Source organism: Sprattus sprattus, assembly GCF_963457725.1.
Source record: "Sprattus sprattus genome assembly, chromosome: 11".
NCBI lineage: Eukaryota > Metazoa > Chordata > Actinopteri > Clupeiformes > Clupeidae > Sprattus > Sprattus sprattus.
In genome coordinates this window covers 20,386,058-20,394,699 of record NC_137909.1, presented here as the reverse complement: position 1 = coordinate 20,394,699, position 8,642 = coordinate 20,386,058, and positions in this window count along the sequence as shown.

Below are 8,642 nucleotides of genomic sequence, written 5' to 3'. Positions count from 1 at the left end.
CTTAAGGCATCCTTGCGCTTTGATTGGTCGCTCTGATGTGGCAGTGGTGTTATTTCACCTTTGCCATGGCTGGAGTTGAAATCCATGTCTCTGTGCTCCATTCCTAGCAGATTCTTGGCCGTCTCATTCCCCCGGTCTTTCCTTAGGCTGCCGTGAGCCCCTGAGCCTCTTTCAGCCAGACGAGCCATAGTCGTGTCACTGCCCAGCCTTAAATCCTCGTCTGGATCCGACACAGTGGAAACAGCTTGGATGTTTCTAGGTAGGCTATCCTGTTTAACCCCAGAGGGATTGACAGCGTTTTTGCACTCAGTGGAACCTGAAATATCCAGAGAACCGTCTCCGCACGGCGCAGAGGGGGGCCAGTTATGGTTTCGAGCAGACAGACAGGCGGTGGTTTTGCCCTGTGACGGCGGCAGACCCCTCAGCAGTAAATTACCAGCTTGGTTCGTCTGTTTCACAGTAGGTGGGGATGACAGGGGTCTATTATCAGTCCTTACCCTGTGACTTGCCCCGGGAGAGGTGTTTGGCTGCCCGTCATCTGTTGGCCCCTGCGCAACGCTGGAAGAGGAGGAAAGCTGCTGGGGAGCGCTGTTCTTTCTTCCTGTGGTGCCCTGTCGACCCGCATCATCTCCTATTGTTTCAGGAACCTGAGGCACACTCCCAACTCCTTCCTTTCTGCTGTCTTTCTCTCTTGAGTGGTTTGATCCAGTGTGTTTTCCTCTCCCTGAAGCAGTGGGGATTTCTCGGTGGTTCCTGCCGGTGCTCCTATTCAGACTGTCAGACTGAGATGAGGATGTGTTAGTTTCAAGCACAGCAAAGTCCTCCTCTGCAATATTGGCAAGATGGGTAGGCTCAGGAGAGTTCATGGCATCTTCACTCTTAGTAGCAGTTCTGAGAGCCATGCCCTTTGAGTCAACCAATCCACTCACCACCTCCGACCGTCCCTGATCAGAAGTCATCGAGCCGTCCGCTTGAGCTCTCGTTCTCTCCGTCTGGCCTGGGCTTTCAGTGGCAAACACGACACGTGCTTCAGACTCGGTGCTATGTGCCGCTCCCTCGAGCAGAGTGTCTGGTTTCGAAGTGCTCGGTGGAACAGCTCTGCTCTCGTCAACCCTGTCCAGCTCCCCCCCTCCTCCTCCTCCAACTCCTCTCTCAGGGGAGGGATTGTCGCTAGTGTTGAGGTCAGGTCTTACCAGCAGATCCCTGACCAGCTCTGCCATTGGGTCAGCCCCATAACGATGTCCGTCGCTCACAGGTTCGGGGGTAGGGGACACTGTCTCGCTGTCGCTGCTGTCCCACTCGGTGCTGTACTCTGACTGAGTGTCGTCTGCCCTCTGCTGTGTTTGGCCCTGTCCGTCGGGGGCGCTGATGCTGTCGCTGGCAGAGTCTCCCTCTGGGCCGGGCACCTTGTCCTGCTTCTGCCCCATATCTCCTGTGGAAAACAGACATCAGTGCATGCTCCTGGTCAACCCGTGCTGGCCTGTAGTACCTCCTGACAGTGACATGAGACTGACATGCCATTAGAGTTTATCTACATCCCCCCCCCACCCCACTCTCTTTCTCTGCCTCTCTCTCTCCCTCTCTCATTCTGCATTTCAGGAATGTAGTGGTGTCTATAATTAAAAAAGGCTCTCACTGTAGTGAGTCAGAGGGCCAAAATGGAAGCAGGACAACTGGAAGAGAAGATCTGTCACTGGGTGCGAAGGTCACATACAACCAGAAAGGGGAAAGAGAGAGAGAGAGAGAGAGAGAGAGAGAGAGAGAGAGAGAGAGAGAGAGAGAGAGAGAGAGAGAGAGAGAGAGAGAGAGAGAGAGAGAGAGAGAGAGAGAGAGAGAGAGAGAGAGAGAGAGAGAGAGTGCCAAATATACACAATTGTGGCTTACAAAGAAATGTCTAACCTTAGTATGAACCCAAAGTCTGGGCAATCTAGGAAATTACTCCACTAATGGATAACTGCATATTAGGACTGCCACTGAAATTTGTAATGAGTCTGGTTGAGCAGAAGATCATTATATAAAATAACGCTCATCTGACCTGCTGCTAAGACTCCCCCAGAAACAAGCTGGTTAGCAATTGATAACAAGGAAGCATTGAAGGCATTATGGACTAAAAAAAAAAAAATCCAGATTAAATAGTGTCTGTTTTGGAAGGCCAGCCATTGGCTATTTTTATCAGAGCATTTGATGGATTGCCCTGTCTAAGGTCAGTGAAAGATAGAACTCCACAGACCCACATATGGAGTGTCTGTGGGAAAGCCACACAGAATTCAGAGTGACACAGCATCAAAACATTAAAAAAAGTTTACTTTAATTTCTTATCTAATTTTCTCACAACTAAACAAATCTGTTAACAATCTATTTGCCCATTCATAGTCAAATGCCCCAGGATCCTGTGATACATCAGATATTCTACGAGACCAAAACCACCAGGCAGGCTGGTCAATTGAGTTTTTGTGCACTGAAAATCATTCACTGAAGTGTTGCCAAGACATAGGCGCCGGCATGTGATACAAGTGCCTGAGGACAGAGAGAGTCGCTGGGGTCCTTGACCCCGGTGGTCTAATCTAACTCATGGCCTCGTGTTCTATTCTAGATGTAAATGGTGTTGAAAGGCTGCTATGACCCATTCTGCATTTACTATTTGAACCCATGTACAAGAATTACATTTGAGACAAGGGTGAAAAAATGGGTGATACTAAACAATTTTTTTTCTGCCTGCCAAAGAAGTGATAGTAAAAGCTCTAAGTACACAATGTTAGACCATAAATCTAAGTGGTTATTTTAGGATGTGGGCCTACTGTTACCCTTAATGGCAGCAGCTGACGAAAACATCCATAACAACAATCTGATGTTATGTTCCCCACCCCACCACCCTCTCACTTCTCTCTTTTGGAATAGGGATGGTAAAAAATATTTTCCATTGGAACAGCAGATTAGATGGACTTTCACAAATGTGAAAGCCTCAAATGAAACCGTGTTTAACTTTTTGATCACATCCTGTCCCTGACTTGGGAGGACATGGTGACTCTTCATGCAGGCTGTCTTGCTGTCTTGCTGTCCCCCCCCCCCCCCCCCCCTGACACACAAACCCTGTCTTGCTCTCGTCTTTCTCATCGCCCCCCCCCCCCCCCCCCCCACACACACACACAAACACACACACACATGGCCACTCATCCTTCTTTTCTACATCATGTGAGGACAGCAATATCTATTACGCAAAGTCACGACAGGCTAAACAATCCAGGCAAACAAACGAGAAAGACTCGCCTCACAGTAATACACATGATCCCTTTCAGTGGAAAAAAGTCTAAGGTGCTCATGTATGCACTATTCTTGTAGACACATAAAACAGGCCGTAAAACAGATCCAAATATCCAAATGCCACTTTTTCTCAGCTGCTTCTTAAATAGCCCTGGGGGAGTGAAAGAGTGGGTCAGATATAGCACTGAATCACCGGTTAAATAGACAGGCAGAAAGGCTATGAGCTGAATGCCCGTCCAACTGGTTTGTTTCACCGTGTGGTTTTATGATGGTGATACAAGCAGGCAGCAATCCTGCGCATGTCATGTCAATCGCCCTGACATTTGACACAATTAGTGGTCATTTGTCTGCGCTAAAAAATCCATTACTATCACAAATTTCTTGACCTCCCTTTCATACTCATGCTATTTGACAACAACGGTAGCCGACAAAAGGGCTCTTGAAGGGTGCATGACTGACATTACATACAACTTCAACCACAGTCATTCACATGAAACTAATGTTACAATGCTACACATACATACAACACTGTTTCAACCAGCCTATACTTGAAATCTATTGTATTCCTGACTGGCAGTGTTGAGTTTTCATCCTATAAACTATGGTTTTATCCAAATTACCTCACAACAATAAAATCAAGGACACCAAAGTGTTGAAGCAAAGTTTCAGTACCTGTCTGCTGTCCTTGCAAGGTCAATTATCCCAAATAATTGCGGCCTTAGGAGTTTGTCAATGCGTGACTGACATTACATCCAACTTCAACCGCAGTCATTCACATGAAACTAATGTTACAATGCTACACATACATACAACACTGTTTCAAGCAGCCTACACTTGAAATCTATTGTATTCCTCATTGTCAGTGTTGAGTTTTCATACTTGTATAAACTATGGATTGATCCAAATTACCTCACAATACAATCAAGAACACCAAAGTGTTGAAGCAAAGTTTCAGTACCTGTCTGCTGTCCTTGCAAGGTCAATTCTCCCAAATAATTGCACTATATGATGAGGCTGTAGCAATGTCCTGTATTAGAAAGCACACTCACCCTGGCTTAGTGGATACTCCTTCCTTAGCCTCTAGCGCTTTCTGGACCACAGAGACTTCAGTGTGAGCCAAGGCTGAGCCTGATAAGCTACCAGTCTCTTCCACCCATCCCCGTGATGTGAATGACCACATTTCCCTAATTCAATAACTGTTGCCCGGTACACGCAGTGTTTAGTTCACCCAACACACACAGGCAAAGACTCAGCAACAACAGTGGACATAGAGCATGATCGTGTCTTTCCCTATCTTCTCCTATTTTATTTCCCACGCAGTATTTTATTTCAGCAAAAAATGGTGCTAATATTTTAGAGAAACTGAATGGTGAAATTAAGTTGAATGGTTTAGTCCACCATCAGCAGGTTATAAAGAGACGGATGAACAGCTGATGCATAAAGGATACTGTTTATTTCAGTCATACACAGTATAGTACATAATGTCAACAAAATGTAAAAAAAGAAATCCAACTTCAACATAGTCAATGTACAGTGTGGTAATACAAAAAAAGTCACAGCTTAAATAAAAAAGTTAATGTTAACAAAAACTGAAGTCACTTAAAGCAAGCTTATTTTGCTTTTGGATTTCTTTCACACTTGCATCCCATTTAAGAAAAAAAACAATTACTCATTTAAGCTGCGATTGCCATATGTCAACACCAAAGTGTGTCACAAACCTGCGGGGTATTCCACAAAGCAGGCCCTCAGAGTTATCCCGATATCTGCACAGATTAAAACCTAAAATGGCACTTTTCACCTCATATTTCAGGTGTGGGTGGTTTCCAGGCGTTTAAGTGGAAGATCATCAGCTAGCTCATGAAAGAAACCTCCCTTTGTGAAATACCCCCTGCACTTTTGGCATGAATGATTTGTCAGTCTCTCACCCTTCCATCTCTCTCTTTTTCGTCATATTACTCTCTCTCTCTCTCTCTCTCCCTCTCTTTCCAGCTAAGGTGCGGTTACTTGGTGTTGGATTGTCAGACCAGATGGGCCAATGACCCAGCTGTCTGGAATTTGAATCTCCAAACAATCAAACAATGATGCACACATGCGCTCCAAAATACTTAACAAAAGAAGACTTTGGTCTTAACAATGTCAAAATATAAGCAACAGTCTGTCCTGTATGTGTGTGTGCGTGCACAAGTGTGAGGGAAGAGGGGTGTCATAAATTATCTCAATTGTTGGCAGCCATGCTAAATGCTTGTTTGGGTGGGTTTACAAATCTTGTGACTTTTTTTTGTTTGTGTTTTTCCTTTTTTACTTAAAGAGAGAGAGAGAACACTGTAAGCAGGAGAACGGATAGAAGCAAATGCATAAGTAAAGGAGCATGGAGTGCTTTGGAGTGCGCAAAGCTACCACACACACAACGCAATGGCTTGATGGTCAGACATAAGGCACTTATGTAGAAATGCGACATAAGCCGTAATGGAGATAGCGACAATCCTTCAGCACATTGACAGCAATCATGGAGCAGACTCAAGAGAGGCCACACAAATGGTATAGATTCAAAAGCGGATATGCTCAAAAGCTGGCATGGCATGTGATTAGAGATTGGGTTGTGCATCATGTGATCATATGACTGCTCAGTCCCATCATATGAAAGTTGATCTTGTTCACATGGTTACGGTTTGGAGGTTGCACCAGAATTTTCTGATAAATGGCTAAAGGACTACATCATTGGAAAACAAATATCCTGATCCGAACACTACATGCAGAGAATGGCTTGGTGCATGGCCTTGTGGGAAATCCATCAATCAAAGCTTTTAGTATTAGGCGCAAAGAACGTTGACAAATGATAATTATGCAGTCATCTTCTGCTTTTTGATTTTGGCCTGTAACAAAAAGTGATCCATCCCCACATGAAAAAAGGAAGAAAAAAAATGAAATAGGGTCACGCAAAATCACCTAGACCCTCATGTCATGGATTTTCCTTTTAAAAAGCTGTTAAAATTGTCTTGTTTATTACTGTAGCTGTGAAAAACCTTGAAAATGTAGACTCAATAGTTTTTGTTTTTAAAATGTTTAAAGTTGCCTTTCTAATAAATGTTTTTAGTATTTCTTTGATCATACTGTATGTAGTACCTGCCTAAGTCCAATCGATCGTATAAATCTGGTTGTCCTTCAGTTAAAAGTTCAAGCTCCACTGTGAGACTGAAGTGCCCTCAAAGTGAAAGGTCTTATTTTCAGCGATTATTCTTTTTCAAAAGGGATTAATCCTATTTTCTTCTTTCTATTTATGCATTGTATCTATTGTATGCTTTGACAACCTACGCTATCAAACTAAAGTTGACTCTGTAGTCTGTCAAAACCAGAATTCTAGAATCCCATCAAGATTATGTCAAAGAAGATACCAAAAGTAGCTGCTTCTAAAAACATACCTCAAAAAGGGCTAAATTGTTGCATAGCGCTGCTTTACTGTGAACGCTAATGTCAAACGATGTCGCTCTGAGGATGACCTATGCAGAGAAAGCTAGTGACCTTACATGAAGGTCAAAGTTGGTGTGCCTCCTGCATGCAGAAGACTTCTGACCAACTGTGAGATCTTACCAACATCAGCTGCAAACCAAAATAAATTATATAGATGTCATCATTACATGCTTCCAAGATTGACAGTACTTACTTGTCCTTGATGTGAGGTCACTAGCTTTCAAAAATGACTCAATTTTCAACCTACTTAAAAAACTAAATATTTTTTGCACAAAACCTATTGGGTGGACAGTTTTAAGTTTTACCACTGCACCATTAATAAAATGGACAAATGTAACTGAACGTTTCATGAAAATCCATGACATGACCTGTGAGGCTCTAGGTGATTTGGTGAGGAATGACCCAATAATAAATAAAAGTAATGCTACTTTAACATGCAAAAAATATAACCAGCAACCAGTCCAACAGATCTGATTTGAAGACAATAAGTGATTCGATTTCCATCTCACAGGTATGGTCAAGGTGCATTCCTTGAGCGTCACATGTACAACGCATTGTAGCACACATTCATACGCACGCAAACACTCACACAAACTCTCCTTCTCTCACACACACACACACACAAACACACACACTATCTCTCTCTCTCTCTCTCTCTCTCACATACCCACACACACAATCACAACACCTTTCAGTCTTTAGTTTTCCATGGCTTTCCCATTTCACCTCTGCATTCACAGTACCAGTGGCATCACCCTCCTAGGCTTCTTTAAACAAACAACGAGCGTACGACTAGGTACCATACGTAAACAGGGTTAAGTTGCATACAGGTGTTCTGATACATATATTAAATAATACAATCTGTTTATCTAATAAATAAACACAAAAATAAATACAAAGCAGAAAAAATCTGGAGTAAAAAGGGATACGATAAACTTAAATCTGTGCTTTTGGAAACTTCTCAGAACTCAACATTTTCAGCCAAGACCAATGTTGCACTGACTGCAATTTTTTCACGACTAAGGTCAAAGCGCGAGTATATGGCAAGATGGACATTCATACTTTAAACAGAAACGTTTCATTTGTTCTCTAGCTTCAGTCCTTGCCACTAAAGTTTCCTTGCTTGGGTCACTCACATGCCTTGATCCTCTTGTTCTTTTTAAATGTGTGGCTTTTGCACAACACAGGCAGTATTTTGTGCCGTAAACGGCCTCAGGTAAATTACATTAAGGGTTTTTGCGGGCTCTGAGGAGACACTGTTGGAAGCCCCGGCTTGTTGTGCGGTCTGACGCATGAACTTAGGAGGAAGTACAGGGAGAATTACGTGACACACTGCACTTCCTCCCGATGCTTGACCGCATGGTAAGCATTGCTCTGGCCAATGGCGTTCGACTGTGATGCACGCAAATGGTACCACAGACCTAAAAAAAAGAGAAGAATTAGAAAAGACAAACACACGCGGAGCTTAGTGCTTCTCTGTGGGACTAGTTGAAGAGTGATCAATCAAGTGTCAATCAATCTTTTGCTAGAGTCCTCAGCTCCTGACCGCATGGGTGTCAGGAGTCACACAAAGCCAGTCAGTTTCCATGGTGTACGCTAGTGCCACACTCATCCCTGTGGTGAAGTGTAAAGGTAATTGAAGGCTGACAGCTGGATTGTCTTGGTGTGTTGTGAGAAGTGGAAGCAGGTGGCCAGGCTCTGTGTTGTGTCAGGGTCATAATATGGGGCACCAATATGGCCAAAGGGCAACATTATATACCAGTATAGTGTCAGAAGTTGGGGGTCAGTCTGCTCAGTTAAAGACGACTGAAGCCCAGAGAGGTTATCTTGATCTAGTTTATGATTGTGTCGATGAATGTTTTCAAACAGTAACTGGGACCTACTGTTTCAAAATGAGGAAGAGAGAGAGAGAG